This window comes from Triticum urartu, chromosome 6 (genome assembly GCF_003073215.2).
Source record: "Triticum urartu cultivar G1812 chromosome 6, Tu2.1, whole genome shotgun sequence".
Lineage (NCBI taxonomy): Eukaryota > Viridiplantae > Streptophyta > Magnoliopsida > Poales > Poaceae > Triticum > Triticum urartu.
Window position 1 is genome coordinate 544,244,862 of NC_053027.1, and position 24,659 is coordinate 544,269,520.

A 24,659-nucleotide genomic window follows, 5' to 3' on the forward strand; every position below is an offset into this window, starting at 1 on the left:
CCTCAGAAAGGTGCCACAGGGCACAAACGATTGCAATGCATCTATCATTTTTTACTGCATCAAGATGAGGTGAGTACATCAACTTATTCCAATGTATCAAGCATTTCGTTTTAACCTCAAAAAGGTGCCACAGATATACTTTTCTACTTAATAAATATTTCCTCAATAGTACAAGCTTTGATTCATGGGAAACCAAGAGTACACACTTGGTAACTATAGAATCATGGAGTTCAGGAACTCCTTCCGACTACATGAGAGGACAGGTGATTTTTCCAACTACATACAAGAATATCATGCAAATCATTTTTCAATTAGGACCGGAAGTGAAGCACAGCACGCAAAGCCAAACCCAGCCCCTCGGTTATCTACTTCCTCTCCTCGGCTGTTTGTGGATATCTTGATGGACAAATCCTGTTCTTGATCTCAGGATCCAAGTCACCACAGCGCCCACACACCTTCCTGTCATACAAAGATATCTCTGTTATATTAATCCCATGTTCCACGACACACCTGATGTATCGCATAAAATCATCGCCGGGCTGGAAGCCGTAAATGGTGAGCTTGGCCAGATTCTTGTGCTTGAAATCAGGGGCATATGGCTTCCACTTGACGTCTGCCTTTTCGCAGAAACAATATTTCTTCCGCAACTCTTTGTTTCTTATCATTACGCACCAATGATCCCATACTGTGATGCAGAGCTCTTTTAGAGAAGGTGCAGCTTCAAGAATAAACATTGTCCAAGCTAAATCACATCCTTGAGGAAGATGCTCCAGATTCACATCCTGTAGATTGTTGAGCACTTGCGTGAGTAGTTTTGGGCATTCTGCCAGGATCCAAATCTAGGATAGAAGAAAATTAATAGTATTACTATTGTCACATATAACCATCATAGAGTGAGAATGGACACATATGATTCAAATGACTAATAAGTACTCCTTCCATTTCTTTTTACTCCGCATATAAGATTTGGTCAAAGTCAAACTGCACAAAGTTTAACCAAATTTATATAAAAAATATGAACATCTACAATACTAAAACTATATAGTATGAACATATGTTTCATGGTGCATCGGATAATATTGATTTCATATTGTGAATGTTTATATTTTTTAATATAAAGTTAGTCAAACTCTATAAAGCTTGACTTTGACCAAACCTTATATGCGGACTAAAAAGAAACGGAGGGAGTACCCTTTCACTTCCAAAATCCAGACGCAGATCGCCTATGGAAGGAACATTAGCAAGCAGTTGACTTAACTTGAGAGTCTTGTCCGAATGGGTGGCAGTTTTAATAAGGCTCAGCTTTGAAAGTTGTGGTACAAAACCAAAATACATCGTATCCTCAGAAGGGAACCAATTATTATAGGTCAACCGTTGGAGTTTTGGTAGACATATCAGCTCAACTCTCTGAAATTTCCCCTGGTCAATCTCGAGCTCAACAAGTTGAGTGTGTTCTACTTGCAGCACAGAATGGATCCCTGAGTAGCATACAAGGAAGCATTGCCGGAAAAAAAGAAGATCGTGCGGATCTATCCCCTCGGCCACAGGCGACACCCCTTCGGCAACCCCCTCCCCTGGCCACGGAATCAACTGGGCGGCCGTTTGGGAGTCCACGGCCACGGAATTTGTTGGGGATATTACTACCAGTATGACCCGCCCGGGAGGGGCCGGGTCAGCCCTAATGGCGGGTTACATAAGAAGCCCGATAAACATTCAAGATGATAGTTTACTACACGTATAGAAGGCCCAAAGGCCTGGGGCCGGCTTAAGGCCTGATACTGTAAACCACCGTATGTAAGGAAAGACTTGTAAAGAAAGGCATGTAAAGGAAGTCACCGAGTTGGACACGATTATGAGCCGGCCGGGACTCTGTAGGCCACCAGGCGTCAACCCGTGTATATAAGGGGACGACCCGGTGGCAGTTTAGCAACAAGAAACAACCAAGTCGATAACCAAGCCAGCGAGTTGAGCCTCTTGGAGATCGAAACCTCAGCAATACCAATCCCAACTAGACGTAGGATTTTACCTTCATCGTAAGGGGCCGAACTAGTATAAAAACTCCCCCGTGTGTCCTTTGTCTCGATTAACCCCTTTAAGCTTCCTAGTGTGATGGCCCTACGACTAAGTCCTTGCTCTAGGACATCTGCCGTGTCAATTCCACGAGGTTGGCGCCCACCATGGGGCCAGCGCACGGTGGCTTTGAGTTCTTGAAGGGCAACTTCGAAGGACTCAAGGGATACGCTGTGGGCCGGATGACCAAGAGTCGTCACGGAAAACTCTACATCGACGACGAAGGCTGGGGCCCCAAGGCCATCTCGATCGAGTACGGGTACCGAGTCCCCTTCGGCAGAATTCACGTCTTCATCGGCCGGATCGACGAGTCAGGCCCTGAGCCGGATGTCCACATCAACCTCATCGAAATGGCTCAGCGCGCCAGGTCCGCCCGTGTTCAATCTGTCGTGAATCATGCCTTTGTAGGCTGCATCCATGGCGGTGAATACTCCGAAGGATCGATGGAAGGCCGGGAGATGGCCATCTGCTCTGATACTGCATCATCAACAGGTGAGACGGACTCATTGTACCAACTGCAAGACGACATGCTCGGGGGTTGTTCCGATGGCAGCAGTATTCCGGACCCCCTTGAGCCGCCGAATTGGGCCGGAGTCTTCATGGCAGGGACGCAGCCCGGGCAGAACTCCACAGCAGCGGCAGCCGCAGCTACCGGGTCGGCAGCAGCCGGGTCAGGAGACCCCGAGCGCCCCCCGGCTCAGGTTCTAATGGACCTCATGGATAAGCCGACGACTCTGTTAACCGCTATGGTAGAACCAGCGGATAAAGCCCAGCACGACGTAGAAGTGGCACACGTGCGGGAGGAGATGGTGCAAGCTAAAGAAAATCTAGCTGCGGAGGAAACCCAGATGGCAGCAGAACGAGCAGCTCTGGATGCTCGTGCTCAGCAGCTTCAAGCAGAAACTTTCCGGCTCTCGGTGGATCTTAATGCGTCAAACGAGGTCATGAGGAGGAGGCATCAAAAAACTCAGTCACGTCTGCCTCTAACGCTGGATCCAAGGAACATGTTCCATACACCCGGGGATGGGGGGAGCAACCCGCCAGAGGCAAACCGGGTCACGACACCCGGTGCACCAGTTCAGCCACGCACCATGGAGCCGCCTCGCATGAATACATCTCCTCCTCGTTATGTATCAACACCTCCGGGTCACTTCTCCAACCCTATGGAAAATCTCATCGCAGCGTTGGCTCGTTTGGCAGCTCTACCAATGGAAGGCGACTCGCCAGCAGCAATTGAAACCCGGAGGGTAAGAGAACTGCTTCAGACAGCTTTGGCCCAGCAGGATGCATACTCCTATAGTCGAGACAGGATTCATTCAACTCCTCGCCCAAGCCGGAGCCCGAGTTACAGTAGGCACATGGAGTCCGCAGAGATGTCAACTAGTGCTCAACGCCACAACCGGCCATATAGGCATGAGCCGGTGCGGGCTGGAGCCCTTAACTTGGCGGATCAGGAGAGGATTCGTCAAGAAGCGGAATGGGCAGCTCAGATAGCGGCAGAGCAGGCGGCTCACCAAGCCTTTCCGGCTTATCCAGCAACCTCGGTTGAGGCAGGAGTGTCCACAAGAACCAGAGGCGTACCTTGCCTGGTCCCAGTCATACGCAATGAGCGGTTGCCTAAGGATTTCAAGGGGCCTCGTAAGGTGCCTAATTACACGACTGATCTACAGCCGGGGGCTTGGATTGAGAGTTATGAGATGGCTATGGAGCTGTTGGAGGTTAGCGATGCTGCAATGCCCAAGTATTTTACCATGATGTTGGATGGAACGGCTCGGACCTGGTTGAAGGGATTGCCACCCAATTCTATCGGATCATGGACGGAGTTGAAAGCACGGTTCATCCAGAACTTCAAGGACACGTGTAAGCAGCCAATGTCGATTGTGGACCTGACCAATTGCAAGCAAGAGTATGGTGAATCTACAACCCATTGGGTGCGCCGGGTCAAGGAGATAATACATTCATCTGATAAGATGGATGCCGGCTCAGCAGTTTTGATGTTGGAGAAAAATTGCCGCTTTGAACCTCTGAAGCAGAAGTTGGGGCGGATTAAACGTGACTGTAATGACATGGGAACATTGATGGCAGCTCTTGCCAAGTATGCCAACTCTGATACCACCAAGGACCCGGTGTCTGACGAAGAAAAGGCAACAAAGGGAAAGAAGAATGGCAATGGCAAGGGCCACCAGCATAACCCGGCGAATCAGGGAGGTAATAAACGTAAGGCTGATGAGTTTGTTGCTAATACTAATGCGCAGGGTGGTAATCAGCGGTGCAAGGGCAGAAAACCCCCTCGATCGGGCGGGTCAGGCCCCACCCTTGAGCAGTTGTTCAATGAACCTTGTCCAAAACACAGCACCTGGGAGAAACCAGCCACCCACTTATGGAAGGATTGCACGATCATGAAGGCATTTAAAAATTCAAATGCATTTGATGGGGGTCACGGCCCAGGTGGCGGCTTAGGTGGAGGCGGCTTTCAGGGCCCGAGCGCCGGTTCAAGCGGAGGAGGTTTTCACGGTCAGGGTTATCCTGGTCACCAAGGAGGATATAATGAGCAACACGGCCAAGGGAATCAGCAGCAGCAGCAATCCGGCTATCAGAGCAACTCGAAGCAGTTGAGTAGCGGACAGTGTCATGTCTTTACTACCAGTTTATGTAAGAGGGACCAAAAACTCCACAAGAGGGTCGTCAATGCTGTTGAGCCGGCAATTCCACGTTATCTACATTGGTCGGAGCAGCCTATTGTGTGGAGCAGAGAGGATCACCCGCCCCGGGTTGATAATCCAGGTCACTTGGCTTTGGTAGTGGCACCTCAGGTTGGTGGGTACAAGTTTACTAAGGTACTCATGGACGGAGGCAACAGCATCAACATCCTCTACTATGAGACGTTCCGCCGGATGGGATTGACGGATAAAAATCTTAAACAATCCAACACTGTTTTTCACGGTGTGGTACCTGGTAAATCGGCATACCCAGTTGGGAAGATTGAGCTGGAGGTAGCCTTTGGGGATGAGTATGACTCCAGAGCAGAAAAATTAACCTTTGAAGTGGTTAAGATCAAAAGCCCGTATCATGCTCTATTTGGGCGGCCGGCTTATGCCAAGTTCCTGGCTCAGCCGTGTTACGTATATTTGCAGCTCAAGATGCCGGGTCATAAAGGCACCATTACGGTACATGGGAGCCGGAAGATAGCCTTGGAATGTGAAGAAGGTGATGCCGCCTATGCTGAATTTGTTTGTGCAACAGAGGAGTTAAAATTCTACAAGGATCATGTTGACCCGGCAGACATGATGTCATTAAAGAAACCAACAACAGAGCATGAGCCGGAGTTGAAATTCAAATCAGCTGATGACACTAAGATGGTTGACTTTGTACCTGGCGACTCATCCAAACAGTTCATCATCAGCGCAAACTTGGATCCGAAATAGGAAAGCGCGCTCATCGAGTTCATCCGTGAGGACCGGGACATCTTTGCATGGAAACCGTCAGACATGCCGGGTGTCCCGAGGGAACTCGCTGAGCACACTCTTAATATCGATCCAAAGTTCAAACCTGTCAGACAGTTTCTCCGACGGTTCAATGAAGAAAGGCGCAAGGCCATCGGAGAAGAGGTGTCCCAGATCTTGGCAGCCGGGTTCATTGTGGAGGTCTTTCACCCCGAATGGTTAGCTAACCCGGTGCTTGTACTCAAAAAGAATGACACCTGGCGCATGTGTGTGGATTACACAGATTTGAACAAGGCTTGTCCAGCTGATCCTTTTGCTCTCCCCCGTATTGATCAGATCATTGATGCTACGGCGGGTTGCGCACAGTTGAGTTCCTTAGATGCTTATTCCGGTTATCATCAGATTAAGATGGCAGTCAAGGATCAAGAGAAGATAGCTTTTATAACTCCTTTTGGAGCTTTCTGCTATGTGTCTATGCCTTTTGGGCTTAAGAGTGCCCAGGCGACTTACCAGCAGTGCGTGCAGAATTGTCTTCACGATCAAATTGGGCGCAATGTTCATGCTTATGTGGATGGTATAGTGGTGAAATCCAAGGAAGAGGAAACCTTGGTCACAGACCTGAAAGAGACTTTTGATAATCTTCGGGTTTACAAGATGATGCTTAACCCGACCAAGTGTGTTTTTGGAGTGCCGGCCGGCAAGCTCTTGGTTTTTTTGGTGTCTAACCAAGGTATTGAAGCTAACCCAGAGAAAATCAAGGCAATCACATCTCTAGCCAAACCAACCTGTGTTAATGATGTTCAGCGACTGGCGGGTCGTGTGGCTGCCTTGAGCTGGTTCATAAGCCGGTTAGGGGAAAAGGCTATGCCTCTGTATCAGTTGATGAAGAAAACAGATGTTTTTGTTTGGAGCGATGCTGCGAACGCTGCTTTTGAGGATCTGAAGGCACAACTGGCTGAGCCGCCAGTCCTGGCTGCTCCAATTAAGAAAGAGCTGCTATTGTTATACGTAGCTGCCAACTCACGGGCTGTTGGTGTGGCTATTGTGGTAGAGTGCCAGGAGGCTGGCAAAGAGCATCCGGTTCAGCGGCCGGTTTATTATGTCAGTGAAGTGCTAATTGAGTCTAAACAACGATATCCACATTGGCATGCAAGCTTGTTGATGGGGTGTTCATGGCGAGCCGGAAGCTTAAACATTACTTTCAGGGACATCCAATCACTGTGGTTAGCTCTGCTCCTTTGGGAGACATTATTCAAAACAGAGAAGCCACGGGGCGAGTCGCCAAGTGGGTAATTGATCTTGGGTCTCATGGGTTGAAGTATGTTCCACGTACTGCCATTAAGTCTCAAGCCCTGGTTGACTTCATCAATGACTGGACAGAGATGCAGATGCCGGAAGAGAAGCCGGACAACACATATTGGACTATTCATTTTGATGGATCCAGGCAATTGGAAGGCTCGGGGGCTAGAGTCGTGTTAACTTCGCCACGAGGTGATAAATTTTGTTATCTGTTGCGGTTGATGTTTCCATGCACTAACAACGCAGCAGAGTATGAAGCCTTGCTCCATGGTCTTCGAGTGGCAAAGGAGATGAGCTTGAGCCGGGTCAGATGTCTTGGTGACTCAGATCTAGTGGCTCAACAGGTATCTGGCAAGTGGGATTCCAAAGACCCTCTCATGGCGGCTTATCGCCGAGAGGTCGATGCTATTGCAGGATATTTTAAAGGTTATCAGGTGGAACATATTGACCATCGAAAGAACGAAGCGGCTGATGCTTTAAGCCGACTAGGGTCTCAGCGTAAGCCGGTGCCACCCAACACCTTTTTGGATGTTTTGCATAACCCCTCTGTCAAGTTGCCCACAGAAGAAGATTTAGTTATTCCTGACCCGGAGGCGCAGTTGGTAGCGGCTCTTCATGTCATCCCAGATTGGACAGTGTCGTTCTTGGCTTACATGACCCGGGGAGAGTTGCCAGCAGATGAGACCCTGGCTCGGCAGATAACCCGGCGATCTAAGTCCATGATGATTTCGGATGGAGAGTTATTTCATCGTAGTGTTTCCGGAGCGTTTCAAAGGTGTGTTTCCCCTGAAGAAGGTCAAGAAATCCTTCATGAGATCCATGAAGGCGATTGCGGTCATCACGCCGGGTCAAAATCTTTAGTGGCCAAGGCGTTTCGTCACGGTTTTTACTGGTTGACGGCTCACGCTGATGTAGAAGATCTGGTCAGTAGATGTGATGGATGTCAAAATTTGCACGACAAGCGCATGTGCCGGCTCAAGAGCTCCGGATGATTCCAATCACTTGGCCGTTTGCGGCCTGGGGGCTTGACATGGTGGGACCTTTCAAAAGGTCTAAGGATAAAAAGACACATCTCTTGGTGGCAGTTGATAAGTTTACTAAGTGGGTTGAGGCAGAGCCTGTGAGTAAGTGTGATGCAGCCACGGCGGTTCATTTCATGAAAAAAGTAATCTTCCGTTTCGGTTTTCCACACAGTATTATCACAGACAATGGCACTAATCTGTCTCAAGGGGCTATGGAAGAGTTTTGTCAGCGAGAGCACATCCGGCTTGATGTTTCTTCTGTAGCTCATCCTCAATCCAATGGTCAAGCTGAGAGAGCCAATCAGGAAATTCTGAAAGGGCTAAAACCCCGGCTTATGGTTCCTTTATAGCAAACGTCGAGTTGTTGGGTAGAGGAGTTACCCTCAGTGTTATGGAGCATCAATACTACGCCCAACAGGTCTACGGGTTACACACCCTTCTTCATGGTTTATGGAGCAGAGGCAGTGTTGCCTAGTGACATCCGTCATGACTCGCCCCATGTGGCAGCTTATGTTGAAGCTAACAATGAAAAAGCCAGATAGGATGCGCTTGACTTGTTGGATGAAGAAAGAGACTTAGCAGCGGCGCGGTCAGCAATTTATCAACAGGACCTGCGTCGTTATCATAGCCGCCGGGTTAAGTCCAGGACTTTTCAGGAAGGCGACTTGGTGCTCCGGCTCGTCCAGGATCTTTCAGATGCACACAAGTTATCCCCGCCTTGGGAAGGACCCTTTGTGGTCAGTAAAAATTTACACAATGGGTCATACTACCTTATTGACGTTCAAGAGCATGCAGACTCACGTAAGTCGGAAGAGGAGACCCGCCGGCCATGGAATATTGCTCAACTTCAGCCGTATTACACCTGAGCCACCGGCTCTCAACATGTACATACATTCACGTTGTATATACTATGATAAGCAATAAAGTAAGACCATCGGTCTCTTTTCTTTTCACAGACTATACATCTTTATTATTTATTACTTACAAATGACTATTAAGGAGCTGATCATATTTGAATCAAGTTTAACCTTTTTGGTCCAGCTTATGATCGTATCCGAATCTAGCTGCAAATCTCATGGTCATTTGGGGGCTTCCTGTTCAAACATAGGTCGTATGCGAACCAAAGAGAACATAGCTGTCGTAACCCTCTTGATCGACTCAAGGCCAAACTCACTTGGGGGCTTCTTGATCATATCTGAATCATAGCTTAACCCCTTTTGAGTCTGACTTGGATCGTATTCGAATCAGGGTCGTTAAAAACCTCTCGAGGTCATTTGGGGGCTTCCTGTTCAAACATAGGTCGTATTCGAACCAAAGAGAACATAGTTGTCGGTACCCTCTTGATCGGCGCAACGCCAAAGCCACTGGGGGCTATATGGTCGTATTCGAACCTTAGCTTAACCCCTTTGGTCCGGTTTACTGATCGTATTCGAATTAGAAACCCTCAGCCTCTTGAATACAGATTTAAAATTATTTTTATTATCTGTTGTTTGCCTTTTAGCTTTTATTGTTTCAATATTACAAATAAGCTAGCTTGGTTTTCTTCACCGGCTCAATTATTGGACAACATAACCGCCCGGGTTATTCAAGCCGGTGGCTCAAGTATCCAAAGGTACGAGCTACTAAGATATGATGATCATTGAGTATTCAAGAAGTATTAACTTTTCATACATATTGAATTATCAAGTTCACCACCCGGATTATTAAACCGGTGATCTAAGGATCAACAAGGACAAGGTATGATTCTTACTTATACGCGCTTACCCACTGCGTTAACTCAAGAATTTGTATTAACCCTTATCCTTTCTTTATATTTGTCTTTTTTATTGAGATAAATATATTGGCTATAAATTAGGGTGTTTAAGCCCGTTTGGTTCTAAACCGCCTTGCCAGTCTTTCTCTTGTATTCACAGGAATAGAGTTCAAATATCGCAGAGACAAACATTAAACGATGCATACATTGACATCTGGAAGCAGATTCACATAGAAGTATTTTATGCACGACGGCATAAGCAAACATGCGGTGTTTTAGCAACTAAGTTATTACAAGGCTTTATAAGCCTATGAAGATGATCATCGTCCCTCCCTCGCCGGTTCACCACCTTCTGTTTGCTGGAAGTTGGATTTTGACCAATCAAAGCCATTCATGGCGACAAATTCGGCTTCGTCATCAATCAAGCCGGCCGGGTCAATTTCTGAGGCAAAGGTATCTTATCTCACTAGTGGGATCAGATCTGCTACTTTGTATGAAGGAGTGGCCATCTTCTTATTTTCACTATCAAAACCCGGCTGGTACTTGTCAACATTGGTGTCATCTCCAAGACTAGTCGCCTGAGGCCGGACTTCACGTACAAACGCTATGAAATCATCCTGATCAAACGGAGACCCGTCCTCCTTCACAGTAAGGTAACCTCTTGCTATGTCCGCCGGGTCTAGGTCTGGCACCCAAGCCTTGGAGCGACTTAGGGCAGTCAAAGCTCCGGCTCACGCGCAGGAGCGTTTTACTTCTTGGAATCTAGCAGGAAGGATGGACAGCTTCTTCAGGAAATCGCTAAGTCGGTTGGGTCCTTGATTTGCAGGAGAGATAGCGGCCAGATCCCGTTGTGCACCAATATACAATTGTTCAACCAAGGTGTATACTGCCTTCAGTTTAATCAACGGGTCTTGGCTTAGATTTTTACTTCGCGGACCTGCATATATTTTTAACAGAGTAAGTTGGCGGATCATATTCCGGTTTGGCAAAAATTATACGAAAGGTCAAATCAGGCAGCTTACCAAAGATAGCAGCGACCATCTGAGACACCCGGCCCTTCAAACTATTCAGCTTTGTTGAAATTTCTTTCAGAGCTCTTTCGGCTGTCTCAGCTCGTCGGGTCAGGAGTGTTTTCTCATTTTCCCAAGCCTTCTCCTTGGTAGCAAAGCTGGTCTTCAAATTTTCTGTTGCAGAAAGGCTCATTTGCAGTTTGGAAGTGGAAGATTTGATTTCGGACTCTTGACTTGCTAGCCGGGTCTTTGCGTCCGACAATTGAGAGTTCAATTCCGACAAGGCATTCTGTGAAACGTCCGGATAAGTCAAGACTTGGTTTCAAATTCAAATATCCAAATTCAAGATTCAAGTCTCAAAGTACTTTACGAGTAAACCACTTGACACTTGGGGGCTAATGTATGCCAAATCAAATTTTTACGACTCTACAAACATATTTAAAGTCCCAAGTCCCTTACAAAGTAATAGCACTTGGCACTTGGGGCTAATGTACGCAGTTCAGCAAATTTATCAAGGTTAAACCGGAGGATTAAGTATTTTGAAGACGATTTTAAATTCTAAAGTACTGATTCATTGATGGTCAAAATAAACCGGTCCTTGGGGACTATAGGTGAAGTTTTTGTTTCTATCAATATCAGGCAAAGATTCAGAGGTAAAAGTCTTGGACTATACTTTAAGCCTACATGTTATTCTGTTTCTCTCATAATCTGAAGACTTGGGGGCTGAAGGAATATTAGTAAACCGGAAACAACATACCTCATACTTCAACTAAAGCTGCTTGACCATCTCGATCTCAGACTCATGACTGGAGTGTACATGACTGAGATAGCCGGATAAGATATCACTGGCATTGAGACGGTCATAATTGGCAACATCAAATTGAACCTTCTGCCTCTCCAATGCTTCTTGCTTTGCTGTGCACCGAGCCAACACCGTTGGGTTCCCCGGCTCAACAAAGCGGCTCCCAGTAATTTGAACATCTTGAACAGGTGGAGACGGCGGGTCGGTTAAGCTTGACGGTCCAGCTGTAGAAGGATTCATAGTGGCTTTGTCAAGGGACAGCTCCGGAGGATTTGCTTCATTGACAATAGGCGGGTCTTCTGGGGCGTCAGTTAATGGAGAAGGCGGCTTAGCCGGGTCAGATGCTAGTATTGGCGGGTCTTCCGCCGGTTTTGCTGCCTTCGCCTTCTTGGATTTAGCCTGGCCGCTAAGGAAAAAATATTGCAGGATAATCAGCATCAAGATACAATTGATCAACCCGGAAGAAAAGAGGATTTCTGATTACCCAGGAGCAGTCTTGAAAGCCGGAAATTGTGTTTGTGATGAGTCGCCTAAGGAACGAGACACCTCCTGAAAAGGTAAAAGAAAGGAGTTAAAAGAAATACAAGGAGCAGGATTCATTAAAACAAGTTAAGGACAGTAATAAGTAAACCTCGGTCGGGCATTTTTGAGGGGTCTGTTGAAGGACGACAGCCGGTTCATCTTCAATCTCAACTTCACGGCGGCTTTCATGTTGCTGCTTTTTCAAATGAAAGTTGGGATCCAAGTGAGCTAAGGGTTTAGAAAACCTTACTTTACGGATCACTCGTCGAACTTTGTGTCTTGGTAAGGGCTCTGAGTCGGAGGAAATGATAGTTACCTCTGCTTCCCCGGCCTGACTGGCCCCAGTGTCATCCTGGTAAGGATCAGTGTCAATAAGATTGTTAAAAAGTTGGCCAAGGGAATCAAGGCCTACCTCCGGGTCAGACGTGTCATCAAGTTTCATTAAATCTTCAACAGTGGTTTTCTTCTTCTTCTTTGTTCTCCGGGTCGATTTCTTGGTGTTCATGGCGGCAAGTTTTGCCTTCCTGGCAGCTTCGTGATCATATTTCACTTTCCAAAAGTCAGAGTTGGCCTACAAAGACAAGAGGAAGGATCAGTGATAAACAATACGGCTGGACAAAATACAAAGGAAAAAAGATCAGAATATCCTTACTTCTGGTACCGGGTTAAATTTACAGAAGGGATTTAACCCAACAACACTGCAATCTTCATACTTCGCATTCACCAGAACATTTGACATTGCGACAACGTCCTCCTCAGTTAGTTGAACCGGGGTATGACGGAGAGAGTCGTCCGGGTCTCCACCATATTCATACATCAACTTTGAACGACGGCTTAATGGAATAATCCGCCATGAGATCCAGCTGCAGGTTAGATCGACTCTGGTTAAGCCATTCCCCAACAAACCATTGATTCTTCTGATAGATGGAAGCAGCTTCTTGCGTTCAGCAATGGTAAGTTTATCTGGCAGGGCGAACTTGGTGTCAAGACGATCGGGGCGGTAACCCGGCAGTGGCTTCTCGTTGGCGGGTGAGATGTCCTGACAATAAAACCAAGTTTGGTTCCAGTCCTTTGGGTGACTTGGTAAAACTATGAGAGGGAAAACCACACCCTATCGGTGCTGAATTGAGATGCCTCCAAGTTCTAAGCTAAGGCCATTGGTGCACTCGTTCTGCTAGTTCAGATAGAAGTACTCTCTAAATAGTTCCATAGTCGGCTCTTGCTGAAGATATACCTCACAGAGCACTTAGAAGTTACAAATATTGGATATGGAATTGGGCCCAATATCCTGAGGATGGAGTTTGAAAAAGTCAAGAACTTCTCTGAAAATTTTTGAGCCGGGCGGTGAGAAGCCCCGGTTCATGTGATCAGTAAAGACGATCACTTCGCCGTCTTTTGGATTGGGTCGTTCTTCTTCCGGGTCAGGAGCACGATAAGACATGATGTTTCTTGAGGGCAGAAATCCAATGAGGAAGAAATCTTTTATACGCTCCTCAGTTATGGTTGAGGGGACCCAATTGCAGATGGTGGGTGTCTTTGACGGCATGATGTGCAAGGGACTGGAAAAGGAACAACAACATGCCATTTCAATTTACGGCAAAAGGTTGAAGTTGTAAAACAAGTAACGGCGGCTTAAACTAAGGGCTAATGACATATAAGGAAAAGAAAGCCGGAGTGGTAAGCCGCCACGACTACAGATTTTCTCAGAAAGTAGATTCAGCTAAGTGTTGGCATAAACAAGTTTCACCAAGCTATCATTACTATTTTGGATCAAATGGCTGTCCCAAAAAGAAAATATTCTAGACCTAAAAATCCAGTACAGATGAGTTTATCAGCTAACAAAGCATCTATACAGGAGAAAGAGATCTACTGCTATCAAAAATGAATGCCAAACAGCTACCGCAACAGTTCTACACTATCAGATGACCAGGAAAGGGCATCGGAGGTGAAATCTACCAAGAGTCTGTGATGAACACCGACGAACACCGACGAACTTGAGAAGCCGAAATACAGATCTAAGGCAGAGAAGGAAAGGGACTTACAGATGCAGGGCTACTGCGGAGGTTCGTCGCGTTTTCTCTGGTCAAATCAGGTTGATGCAGCGGCCTGAGGTGAAGAAGACGAGGGGATCTGCGGCGGCGGCGGTGGCAGAGCTCGAGCGGCAGCGAAACAGCGAGAGGAGGAAGACAACCGAAGGGGGAGAATGAAAAGGACCTAGGTCGTGCCTATTTATAAGGGAGTACGCGAACAGGCGGGCGCGAAAATCAAGAAGACCCGAATAATGATTATCCAACTAAACGGACGCCTCGATTCTCGGAAGGCATTAAAAAATAAAAGATCCGTTGGAAGATGACATCATGAAAGTTTTTTGTGTTTTCAGAAGATGACGTCACGGCGGGTTACAGAAGTTTTCAGACAGAGGATGAATTCCATCTAAGTATTGAAGATTGACAAAGAACAAAGTTCAAAGTCAACCTAGGGCCTAATGTTGGGGATATTACTACCAGTATGACCCACCCAGGAGGGGCCGGGTCAGCCCTAATGGCGGGTTACATAAGAAGCCCGATAAACATTCAAGATGATAGTTTACTAAACGTATAGAAGGCCCAAAGGCCTGGGGCCGGCTTAAGGCCTGATACTGTAAACCGCCGTATGTAAGGAAAGACTTGTAAAGAAAGGCATGTAAAGGAAGTCACCGAGCCGGACACGATTATGAGCCGGCCGGGACTCTGTAGGCCACCAGGCGTCAACCCGTGTATATAAGGGGATGACCCGGTGGCGGTTTAGCAACAAGAAACAACCAAGTCGATAACCAAGCCGGCGAGTTGAGCCTCTTGGAGATCGAAACCTCAGCAATACCAATCCCAACTAGACGTAGGCTTTTACCTTCATCGTAAGGGGCCGAACTAGTATAAAAACTCTCCCGTGTGTCCTTTGTCCCGATTAACCCCTTTAAGATTCCTAGTGCGATGGCCCTACGGCTAAGTCCTTGCTCTAGGACATCTGCCGTGTCAATTCCACGACAGAATTACATCTCAACTGGACGGCCGTTTGGGAGTCCACGGCCACGGAATCATGTACAGGCTTGTAGTGATGGACCGACTTAGCAGGCTAAACGGCTGCGGAAGTGAACATTTGCGGGACCGGCTTGGCAGGCTAAACGGCTGCAGAAGTGAACGTTGGCGGGATGTCAGTATTTAATTGGGGTGAGGTGGGGCATAGTGGACATGCTCGTTGCTATTTCATACTCCCTCCGTTTCTTTTTAGTTTGCATATAAAGTTTGGTCAAAGTCAAATTTTATTAACTTTGACTAAGTTTATAGAAAATAATATCGAGATTCACAGTAAGATGAGGCAGGGGAGGTATGCCTAACAAATAGAGGAGTGAAACCTCCAACCGAGAAGAACCGGCAAAACCTCCAACATCGAAAACATCATAGAAGATGCATGTGAACTCCATTTTCGATGAACTCGAGCTTGTCATCAAGATGACCAAAAGATCTAAGACTCACAAAGAGAACCAAACAAGAACCAAGAAAGATGATGCAAGGATGCAATGGTTTGAGCTCTCTATGAACGATACGATCAAGCTACTCATCGAGAGCCCCCCTTGATAGTACGGCAATTGATCCTATAACTCGGTCTCCCAACTACCATCATGAGACCGGTAAAATAGAAAACCTATCGAGGGCAAACCTTTGCCTTGCACATGGTCCACTTGAGCTAGATGATGACGATCTTGACTCCCTCAAGTTGGACCACCTTTCTTGATTGTGTTTGACTCGATGAAGACTAGTTGATTGCTCCCCCATACTCCACTATGGGTGAGCCACTCTTCCGCACATCTTCACAAGTCCATTGTCATCACAAAGGACGGCAAGCTTCAAGCATTTGATCTCTTCGTGATGCTCCACTTGAACTTGCACACCGCAACCTAACCCCACCAAGAACTCTCACAAAGACCATGGGTTAGTACACAAAGCGTAATTGGCAATGCTTACCATACCATGGGATCACTTTACCCCTCTAGGTACATCTTATACGCTTTGTGGGTTGATCAACTTGATTCACTCTTTGACTTAGTCTTGATCGACCTCTCACAAGACCAATCTTTAGGTAATTCCTTGAATAGCACCTTGGTCGACACAAACTCTCCTTGAAACCAACACATGTACTCCAAGAAAAGCCTATGGACAAAACCTTCAAATATAACTCAAGGCAACCATTAGTCCATAGAGATTGTCATCAATTACCAAAACCAAACATGGGGGCACCGGCTCCATTTATTCAAAGGAATTTCATAGGAATTTTGGAGGATTTGGATCCTTATGAGTTTTTCCTATGCTGGTTGTTTGACTCACATCATTAAAATCCTTAGGAAGTTCTACTTGGGATTCAATTGTACTATGTTTTGGAGGAAATATTTCATTCACCCAAACCTCTGGGTAGAGTAGCTTTGTTTTTCCTATGTATCAAACACTTTTTCATCTGAAAACTTGTAGTTGTCTAATCCTATAGGATTCAAGAGGACATGACATTACAATCATATTTTCCTATTACTGTGTTTTGAGAATCATGTGAATCAAAGAATCCCATATAAGTAGGAAAGAATAGCGGAGGGTTAGAATTCTTAAGATTTTCTTACTTTGGTTGACTCATACGATTGAATCATATAAGATCTTTTTCCTACAATTTTGCTAAAGCACATCCAGATGTGCCTTAAGTATTGCACATCTAAGTCATATGTTATTGCTTTTATGTTAAGATTCTTGCGGGTATTTTCTTTTTCTTTTTCTCTTTTACGTTTGATTGAATCACTCAGTTGTGAAATAAGAAGGGCACATCTAGGTGCGCCCTAGATATAACTTTTTTCCTAAGGAAACTATTGTACTACTTTCAAAGGAAAATGCATCCACTCCAACCTCATGTGAATAAATTCGGTTTTCCTATGATGCAATCAAACACACTTTCGAGCCTCTTTGATTCGCTAAATTTTTTAAATAATACATTTTTTATTAATTTGCATGAATATTACGCCCAAAAAATAATTTTCAAAAATAATACACTGTCGGCCCGCAGCAGGTCGAGTGGACCTAGTCAGCCCACATTAGGCCGACTGAGGTCCTATCGGTTTGCTGCTGGCCGATTGGCCTGTCGGCCACCAGTTCAGGTCCAGTCGGCCAGCAGTGGGCCGACAAGGACTAATTGGTCTACAGTTGGCCGACAGGGACTAATTGGCCTGCTGTGGGCCGACTAGTGCATGCCACCATTTTTGTCCCGAAGGATCCCCAGATTTTTTATAAACTATGACGTATTTCGCGCAACCCTTTCCCCGCAATATTTTCCGGCCACCCGTTTCCCACCATATGTTCCTGCCAGCTCTTTCCCGCCATATGTTTGCGCTAACTCTTTCCTGCCACCCGTTTCCCGCCAACCCTTTCCCGCCATACCGCAGTCGTTCTTTCCCGCCATTTTCTCATCCCTACCTATAAAACCACCTTCAGACAGAGGAGGATAAGCATTCCAGTGTAGTGTAGTTGAGATGTCCCATTATCCTTTCGATCGTAGTTTTCACCCTGAGATGAGCAGGACTCTGCTGAGGCTAGCTACCGATTTCAGGATGGACAATAGGATAGTTCCATGGGACGAACTCACCGGTAGTGACACCATAATGAATGAGTTGGCTCACGAATTATGTATGTCTGGGTGGCCTGAAAGGACCTATGAGGAGGTACATATAGAACTTCTTAGGTTGCATGCAAGGTGGAAGAAGGTAGTCGAGCCGAAGAGTGAAACTTTCAGAAGGACTGCAGAAAAGCATCCATTTTTATGGAGTGAGGAGAGCGAGGACGGAGATGATATCTTCATGCCGCCGCTTCCGGGTTCTGCATCGTCAAAGAGCAAGAGTTTTGCATCGTCCAAGGGCAAGAGTACTGCATCCTCGAAGGGCAAGAGTTCTGCATCGTCCAAGGGTAAGAGTTTTGCATCCTCGAAGGGCAAGAGTTCTGCATCGACGGATGATGATGATGATGACTTCATGTAGTTTTTATGATGTATGTTGTAAGTTTAGTCGCACGTACCGTTAATTTAGATGTAGTTATATCTAGTTGTTTATACTGTCTTGTTGTACGAGCATTATGTTCTATCTAAATACGATGTTGTAGTTCGGATAACAGAGTACTAAAATAGAGTAGGCATATGTCTCATACATAAGTACATAGTCATTTGTTTCATACATAGAATAGACATAAGTCTCATACAGAAGTAGATGGTCATGTCTCTACTGATAGATGGAAGCGTCAGTGACGATGTCTGGCATGGCGGGGAGGCGGATCTGGAAGCGGCGTCCATCCCAACATGTTTGGTGGCCTAATGTTACGAGGAGGAATTTCATACTCTCCCTGGTCATGATGTGTATCCTGTGTGGGGCCTGGTGGAGGAGTTGAATACATGTTCATCCACTGTGTGTTGCGACATCTGAGTATGTATGTTCTCCTCGGGATGTTGATCACTCCCCCACGTATCATGTGATGCCGACATAGATGCATGATATCCGTAGGCTCCTGCACGATGGAACGTTTAGTCATGAAGAATGAGGTCGCCTCAATTAATATTGAAAACAATAAATATGAAGACACTTACCTGCTGGTTGTGACGGTTGCTCTGGCTCAAACACGAAGCTCGACGAGGGACCGTGCTGTTGTGGCTGTGAAGAAAACATGAAGCTCGACGAGGGACCGTGCCGTTGTGGCTGTGGAGAAAACACGAAGCTCGACGTGGGACCATAGTGCTGTGGTTGCTGCCACGTTGAACTGCCAGGTTGGTGAGGACGGGGTGGCCTGGTTGTCGTCTGATGTGCTAGACATGGACGTGGTTGATGTCGGTGCATGGAGTGACGCGGCTGCTGCTGGCGGTGCTGAACAACGTCGGCTCTCCGGGTGCACGTGATAGCCTCGTACACAGTCCGTATCTTGTTCTGAATTCATTCCAAGAAGGGCTGTAGCACTGGACGGTGTTGAAGAAGAGGTCCAGACGACAGTGATCGTCCAAAGGTGGTCACGTCCTCGTAGAGTTCGTGTGTCAAGGTAGCCTGTAAATTTCCATGACGATTAATAATGTCTGTCTCTTGCACGTCAAAGTATGTGACAACGTTACTTAAAGAAAATATATCTTACCGCGTACTGCCTAGAGCCCGAAGTGTCATAGCTCGGGTACATATCCGATGGAGTAGGATCTGGTATCTCCTCTGGGTGGGAGTGCTCAACGATGCGTAACCGTGTTCCGGTCATGTAGCATCGCAAATAGAGATTGAATTCATTGAGACTAAAATTGTGATTCTCATGCCATAGATGTGTGTTTGCTGTCTCCCATTCTATAACATACGGCTCTAGTCTAACTAGCCAGTCAGCAGTTGTCCTGGTCATGCCCTTCCTTGTCGTCCTAAAATTGTGGTGTGTGTTCAACAATTACCTAAAGCTTCGAATGGAGTACTATGAAAGATAATGCAACATTGAAAAACTGGTTAATACCTGTGGATGTGTGCTGGCACTAGGTTCTCTATAGGGGGAGGCAGCTCCAACTGCAGAAGACCAAAATGCCTCATAACCCTCTGTTGTGCCATCTCCTCGACGAAGACATCGAAGATGATCTTTGATTTTGTCATCCAGTAATCTCGGTCCCTTGTGCATAGCACAGACATGCCACCAGGGTATCTCGCTTGTATGGCTGCTTCTGTGTAGGGCTGCCAGATGACCCCAGTGTACGCATCGAACTGCTCGTTCAATGTTGTGTATGCCTTCCTGGTCTGATCACTAGCAAAGTGTCTCTGTAGAAAACAAAAGTTAGTAGCCGCTAGCATCGAACTATCTCTTGTGCGGAAAAAAGTTGCATTAAACTTAACACGGTGCATACCTCGCGACGTATCCAACACAGACCGAAAGTAGGCATGTCGATGCCGTCAACATCAAACATGGCATCTATAGGCTCACGAACACATACATCCGGTCGCCCTATAGAGAACCTCTCCCACGACCATAGCTGTAGGAATAGAGGGCATCCAAGAAGGGCTGGCTTTCTCGATGTAAGCTGGCAACCGTTGCACATACCTTGGTATGTAGCCGCTAAGACCGCCGAACCCCAACTCCTCTGTATGATCTAATCCGCCGTCTGAGCGCTCGCTATCTCGAGTGCCATAGGGATGTAGAGCACGCTAATAGTGGTGACATGGTTCTCTGTGAACATCACCTTGCCGAAAAGCCACATTGAGTAGGCCTCCAGGCTTCGAGTGATCTGCTCTGTAGTCAACGGCGCCCGGAAGTTCTGGATCTGCATTAAGCAAAGAGAAAGTTTTAGTAAGCCGCAGCTATTTTCTGTAAAATTGTATGCACGATAACTTGAAGATAAGAGGTAGGGGAAATTACCCGGAAATTGAGCAACCACTCATACTTAGGTCTGTGATGCTCCCATACCGGATCCGGAGCATCCGAAAAAACACCATGAAAACGTTGTGTAAGAGCTCGCTCCCAACCAGCCGGTGCATCCAATGGTCCTATGGCATGACCTGCCAACGGTAGTCTGAGCAAAAATGACACATCCTCCAGTGTAGGAGCCATCTCTCCCCATCGGAAGTGAAACATGTGGGTCTCTGGCATCCAACGGTCCACTAAGCAGCTAAGCAAGGACCCGTCGATGGCGATGCGTTTCTCACCCGGGATAGACTCAACCAGACGTGCGAAAGGTAAAAGGCCGGCCCATTTCAACCTTCATCAGAGAACATTTTAGTTAGTGTCTCCCATTAATATGCATGTCGGTGTGCAAATTAATAAAGCACGTGCCGCTGAAGCCATCCTGGGTGTATCATCCAGTTTTCCTTAGGAGTGCGAGTGACCAGAGGCTCAAACTTGCGCTCATACCATATCGCACCATGATGACCCCTATCAATGTCCCCATTCAGCAACCACATTCCCGACATTCCTGCACATAAAAAATCCAGAACATAGCGCCACACTAAATACAAATTCATAACATAGTGTCACACTTAATAAAAATTCAGAACATAGTGCCACACTTAATAAAAATTCATAGCATAGTGTCACACTTAATAAAAATTCAGAACATAGTGCCACACTTAATACAAATTCATAACATAGTGTCACACTTAATACAAATTCAGAACATAGTGTCACACTTAATACAAATTCAGAACATAGTGGCACACTTAATAAAAATTCAGAACATAGTGCCACACTTAATACAAATTCAGAACATACTACTGCTAGCTTAGCTTCTTCCTCTCGCCCTTACTCCTCTACTGCCTCTACCTCCTCTTCTTCCCCGGTTACCTCGTCCACGCCCAATGATGAAAGTGGGACAATTAGTGTCCCTATGGCCAAATTCACTGCATAGAATGCATTGCCTAGTCGAACCTCCTGCTTCAGATTCATCCATATCATTCCGGATGCGCTGACACTACCATCTGCCTCTACTTGTACGCATATGCTCTGGGTTTGGAATGTAACGCCTTTCAGCGGGGTTGACGCTGTTGAAATTACCCATTGATCGAAAACCCATCAGCTCACTTGTCCAGGTATCACTACTAGGGAAAAGCCTAGCAGCAGCGCCGGTTTTGGGCCTATTAGCAGCGCGGGGGCCGGCGCTACTAATAAGGCGCTACAGCTAACGTATAGCAGCAGCGCGGGTACCACCCGCGCTACTACTACGTCCGTTAGTAGTAGCGTGGGTAAAAACCCGCGCTACTACTAACCCGCGGATTTTTTTTTCGAATTTTTTGCGTGAATTTTCAAATTTCTGAATTATTTTAATCTCTAATCTCTAATCACCCTCATCGCTGCTCAATTTAATCTCTAATCACTCCTCATCATTCCAAATCATCTAACTTCCCGGACGGTCACCCATCCTCTCACTACTCCAGCCTGAGCACGCTTAACTTCCGGGTTCTATTCTCCCTCGATTCCAAGTCTGCACTTGTTGTTTTCCTGACAATAGTAAGATGTCAATCCTATTAACCCTCGGGAGTTTAGCTTGAGCATGAAGTCACACATTTCACTGTTTGAGTTTAAAACTATTGTTCTAAAAAACAATAATTATTTAGTAACACTAATATTTCTTGAATAAGGAGTTTGACCACATTTTGACCAAAGTTTGACCACAGTTTGACCAGATTTGACCAAAATTCCAAAAAACTGAAATAATTATTTAGTAACACTAATATTCTTGAATAATTATTTAGTAACACTAATGCTTCTTGAATAAGTAGTTTGACCACAGTTTGACCAGATTTGACCAAAATTAAAAAAAACTGAAATTTGAGCATAACTTTTTTTCCTTTTAGAATTTGAGGATTCTAAAAATTTGCAAACAGGTCATAGGCAATTTACATCGTATGCGGATTTTCGTGCTGAACATTTTGATATATTATACGTTTTTTTCTGACATCGTATGCAAAAGTTATAGCCATTTTACATTTTCCCTACACTTTTTACAAAACATGTCCAAATTTAAGTTTTTAAATTTTCCTAACTAGTAGATGTAGTAACATAACTACATCTCGAAGGATTTTAATTTTTGAAACATTTTGATATATTATACGTTTTTTTAACATCGTATGCAAAAGTTATAGCTGTTTTACATTTTCCCTACACCTTTTGCAAAACATGTCCAAATTTAAGTTTTTAAATTTTCCTAACTAGTAGATGTAGTAACATAACTACATCTCGAAGGATTTTAATTTTTGAAGTTTTTATCATTTTCTTTTGCTTTTTACAAAACTGAAAAGGCGATCCACGAGGGGGGGTAGAGTTTCAAAATGGGACCTTTAGTAGTAGCGAGGGATTTTACCCCTCGCTACTACTATGGCATGTCCCGGAGGGGCATGGTTGAGACCTCTTAGTAGTAGCAAGGGGTAAAAACTTAGTAGTAGCGCGGGTTTATAACCCTCGCTACTACTATGGCATGGCCCAGGGGCACGGTAGAGACCGCTTAGTAGTAGCGAGGGGTAAAAACCAGCGCTACTGCTATCAACTTAGTAGTAGCGAGGGTTAAAAACCCGCGCTACTACTATGGCGTGTCCCAGGGGGCACGGTAGAGACCGCTTAGTAGTAGCGAGGGTAAAAAACCAGCGCTACTGCTATCAACTTAGTAGTAGCGAGGGTTAAAAACCCGCGCTACTGCTACTTAGTAGCAGCGCCTGATTTTAAAGCGTGCTGCTGGTAAGATCCTGTGTATAGGCTTTTCCCTAGTAGTGTATCGAGGACAGACTCTTTTAGAAAAAATGGAGACACAAACGATATTGCGTCCATTTCAAGCTGCCCGCAAGCAGCAAGTACATGTGAGCAAGGTAGGTGAAGCAATTTCGGTTTGTTGCATGTGCACTCACACGTTGGCCAGGCTTCATTACCAATTTTCACCTCATGCGTCCTCAACTCATTTGCACATCCGAATTTGTTGTTGGCTAAGCGGACCTCAAACCTTCTTTCTTGATTACCGATGGCGACTACAGTGTGTGACCTAGCTTTTTGCATCTTGTTGTCCATGTACTTCGTGACTCTTTCACAGTACCGTGTATTCGGGTTTTTGAAGATATGCTGCTCTGCTTTTTGACGTCTATCTCTGAAATACTTCACGGTGCCATAGAAAATACCCTCAACGATGGTTGTAAGTGGCAATGCCCGGTTTCCTCTGAGGACAAAGTTGTATGTTTCCGCGAGGTTCGTTGTCATGACACCGTACCTTGCTCCATGTGTGTCATGTAGCAAAGACCACCTCCCCAGAGGCTCATGCTCTATCCACTGCTCAAAGGTTTTAATCGACCTCCCAAGCCTTCTCCTAGTACCAGGTGGGTCAAATCCTGGCAGGTCACATAGCCCAACAGGCTCCTCCTCCACAGCCGTTGTTCCTGTTGCCAACTGTGCAGCTACTGCTTCAACATGTGCCCTCACTGCTGCATCTCTTGCAGCTTTCCTGTCCCTCACGTGTCTCTGCGTGCACACATTAAGTCTGTCGCGTATCAAATTGTACTTCCATAACTGGTTCTGCTTGCAGAGTTTTTTGAACAGATTCATCGGGTTCTTATTTCTAAACTGCGAGAAAAAATTAGCCCCCAGATGGCGCATGCACCAACGGCTCTGCAAGTCCTGCCATGGAACTTGTTCCTCAGGGCCTGGGTTTGTCAGTGTCCTTATCGCACTGAGTATACCTGCATGCCTGTCATGAAGGATGCACACATTGGGCTTCTCCTTCACAACTGATATTTTCAACTGCCTGAAGAACCATGTCCAACTTTCAATGTTCCCACTCTCCACAAAAGCAAATGCGAGTGGGACGACTTGATTTTGGCCGTATTGACCTATGGCTGTCAGGATCTGACCCTTGTACTTGCCTGTGAGAAAAGTACCGTCAAAACATATCACCGGTCGGCAATGCCTGAAAGCTTCGATGCATACACCGGAAGAGAAGAAGAGACGATGCAGCACCCTCACAGTTGGGAACTCTGGCATGAACATGTCTTGGATATCGATATAGGTGCCTAAATTCCGCTACTGCAGGGTGTGGAGGAGCTGGACAACAGAGTCATATGCATCAAAATAAGAACCAAATATCCTCTCAAGCATCGCATGCTTAGCCCTCCAAGCCTTGCCATAAGAAATTATGTACTTGATCCTGGCGAAGACTTTTGTCTAGACTACCTTCACTTCCATAGCTTTGCCCTGCACTATCTCA

General features: G+C 46.0%; 1 pseudogene; it reads right to left on the minus strand.

The window, feature by feature from the left end:
* Positions 1–311: 311 nt before the first annotated feature.
* Positions 312–24,141, minus strand: LOC125516964 (annotated as a pseudogene).
* Positions 24,142–24,659: the final 518 nt, after the last annotated feature.